At 41.2% G+C, this 3570-nt stretch overlaps 1 pseudogene; it reads left to right on the forward strand.

The window, feature by feature from the left end:
- The first annotated feature begins 914 nt into the window (after positions 1-914).
- On the forward strand, positions 915-1395 carry LOC124521044 (60S ribosomal protein L21-like; annotated as a pseudogene).
- The last annotated feature ends 2175 nt before the right edge of the window (positions 1396-3570 follow it).

Consider the following 3570-nt stretch of genomic DNA (forward strand, 5'->3'; position numbering starts at 1 on the left):
CAGCGCTCCTAAAACCCCTGGAATTTTCTAAGAGATGAGAGTGCTAAAGGAATCTTTTGTTATGTTAATGAGGTAACTTTTAGAAAGCACCTAAGGATGGGGGCTGGCTGAGAGAACCAACTGGGCCATCAGTCCCCAGCTTCCTGGGAGGGGAGAGGAGGTGGAAGGTGAGCTGGGCCACCAGTGGGCAATGATCAATGATCCAATCAATCATACCTAAGTAATGAAACCTCCCTTAAAACCCCAAAGGAGAAGTTTCCGAGAGCTTATGAGCTGGTTGAAAACATGGATATTCAGGGAAATTGGTGCTTCCATGGATCACGGAAAGTCTGTGCCCTTTCCCCATACCGTGCCCTATGTACCGCTTCCATTAGGCTTTTCCTAGAGCACAACCTTTTACAATAAACCAATAATCTAGTAAGTAAGCTGGTTTCTTGAGTTCGGTGAGAGGCTCTAGCAAATTAACTGAACCCAGGGAGGGGGTCATGAAAACCTCTGATCTATAGCCAGTGGGTCAGAAGCACAGGTGACAATGTGGACTTGTGATCAGCATCTGAAGGTGTGTCTTGGGGGGGGCAGTCTTGTAGGAATCTGACACCATCTCCAGGTAGATGGTGTCTGAATTGAGTTGAATTGCAGGACACCCAGCTGGTGTCAGAGAATTGCTTGGATGTGGGGGGGGGGGAGCCCACATGTCAGAATCAGTACCAGAATTGTTAGTTCGTGTTAGAAATGGAGCTGGTGATCCAAAGTGGGATGAAAGTTAGAACTATGGGTAGACAACACAAAATGACTAGAGACACTCTTATCAGGAAACTTATGTCTGAAGACAAAAAAAAAAAAAAAAAAGAAAGAAAGAAAGAAAGAAAGAAAGAAAGAAACCCAGGAAACGCCATCTTCCGGTAATTCACCAAATGACCAAGACAAAGGGAAAGAGGAGAGGTACTCGCTGTGTGTTCTCCAGGCTTTTCAGAAAACGTGGAGTTATTCCTTTGGCCACATCCATGCGAATCTACAAGAGAGGTGATATTGTGGACATCAAGGGAATGGGCACTGTTCAAAAAGGACAGCCCCAAATGTTACCATGGCAAAACTGGAAGAGTCTACGTTACCTTCCATGCTGTTGGCATTATTGTAAACAAATAAGTTAAGGGCAAGATTCTTGCCAAGAGAATTAATGTACATGTTGAGCATATTAAGTGCTCAAAGAGTTGAGATAGCTTCCTGAAGCCTGTGAAGGAAAATGATCAGAAAAAGAAGGAAGCCAAGGAGGAAGGTACTAAGGTTCAACTGAAACTCCAGCCTGCCCCACCCGGAGAAGCACACTTCCTGAGAACTGATGGAAAGGAGCCTGAGCTGCTGGAACCCACACTCTATGAATTCACAGCACGATAAACGTAAAAAAATAACGACCTCAAGACTGTAAAAATGTTTCTCTTAATTGAGTAGTAATGTGGTGTCCTCTTCCCCAAAGAAATATTTAAAGCCAACTTTGTGTCAAAAAACAAAAACAAAAACAAAAACAAAACCCCAATACAAATAGTAAATCCATATAGTGCTTAATCCGTGTCATGGATTGTTTAGACCCTGGAAACATTTTACTCATTTCGTTGTTGTAATAACTCGATGAAGGAGAAAGGAGGTAGTACTGTTATCCCCATTTTACTGAGATAGAGCAACGCAAAGTTCCCTACTCTAGATGACCCAACCGGAAAGAGAGTTGCTCCATTCAAATGCAGGTGGTGTGGCCCTTAGCACATGCCAGTAGCCACTGCCTTCCTCTGGCCCTCAATTCTACAGTGAAAGATTTAAAGGTTTTAAATAAGAACAAAATTAACCATAAAAATTATTTATTATGGAATTATTAACTCCTATATAAAAGTAGAGAGATGACTAGGATGAGTTCCATGTACCCCTCACTCAGGTTCAACATTGACCAACTCATGGCCAATCTCTAGTGCATCTACCCCCCATTCACTCCCTCCTGCTCTCGGAGTATATTAAAGCGAATCCTAGAAATCATATTTTCATCCACAAATATTGCAAAGTGCATCTCTAAAAGAAAAGGACTTCTTTTTTAAAATTTTTTTATGTTTAAAGATTTTTTTAAGTTTATTTTGAGAGAGAGAGAGGGAGAGAGAGAGAGTGCATGCATGTGTCACCCACACTGTCAGCCCAGAGCCTGACACGTGGCTCGAACTCACAAATTGCAAGATCATGACGTGAGCCGAAATCAAGAGTTGGTCTCTTAACTAACTGAGCCACCCAGGTGCCCCAAGGACTTCTTTTTAAAAGTGTAACTAGAATACCATCATCACACCTGGAACATGGACAATGATCTCTTAACTCAATCAAATATCCAGGCACTATTTGAATTTCCTTGATTGTCGCAGGGATTTTTCCTCCAAATAGGATCCAGATAAGATCATTGCAATTACTATCTTTAATTGTAAACTACCCTTTTCTCCTTGCAATTTATGTGTTGAAGAAAGCAGATCCTGTGTCCTATAGTTTCCCACAGTATGGATTTTGCTGATTCCATGCTGCCCCGCCTCCCCTCCCCCCACTCCCAGAATCGTTGAAGACATTTTCCTGTCTTCCATATTTCTTATAAATTGGGAGTCATATCTAGAAGCACAATCTTCTTCTAAAGGTAACCAGGCAGGTTCTTTTTTACAAGTGATTTTAAACCTCTAGGTTTAAAATATTGGGGTGCCTGGCTGGCTTAGTGGAGCATATGACTCTTGTTCTTGGGGTTGTGTCAGCCCCACGTTTGGTGTAGGCTCAAAATAAAATCTTTAAAATAAATACAATACAATAAAAGTTGATGTGTTTCCATCCAGTGCAGCCAAGGGAAACTCTTCCATTTGGCTCTTGAGTCCTTTTGACACCACTTTCAGTTTCGGTAGCTTCCTTGCTTTCCACATTGACTAGAATGTTCCAGGTTCACTCTATTGTATATATTGCCTTTAATGATATGTCTCCATATTATTCTTTTTCAATTAGCTGATCTACAGCTAGAAGGCATGGTTATTAAGGTTTCCTGGATTCATCTTCTGCTTTTACCTGGTTTGCTACATGACCTGGGCACATTACTTGGCTTTGCCTCAGTCCCCGCATCTATAAAACGAGGGCCATAATAATTGCATTTACCTCAGGTGTCGCTACAAGGAGAAACTGAATTAACGTATGTAAATCACTTAGAACAGTACCTGGCACGCAGCAAAAACTCAACAAATGTTAGTAATTATCATTAAGTCTATTAAGACTGCTTTCAGTATATCATATTTTTAAGTTTGTCTGACATACTTGTGATCATACTTTATATTGATTTGTTTCCTTTTATTTTCCCACAAACCTAACAACATAGGCATTTCGTATCATTTAACAAATACAAGTTCTCGCTCTCTTTTATTATTTTTTTTTATTTTAAACAGGGAGAGCTGGAGCAGGGGAGAGGGGCAGAGGGGGAGAGGGGGCGAGAGAGAGAATTTCAAACAGGCTCTACCCTGGTATGTACCATAATTTACCAACTTACATGCTCTCTGATAAAGATCGGGTGATTTCCAG

The sequence above is a fragment of the Lynx rufus genome, unplaced genomic scaffold, assembly GCF_022079265.1.
Source record: "Lynx rufus isolate CCGP_SWC_20201006 ecotype Redwood Valley unplaced genomic scaffold, mLynRuf1.p SCAF_3, whole genome shotgun sequence".
NCBI lineage: Eukaryota > Metazoa > Chordata > Mammalia > Carnivora > Felidae > Lynx > Lynx rufus.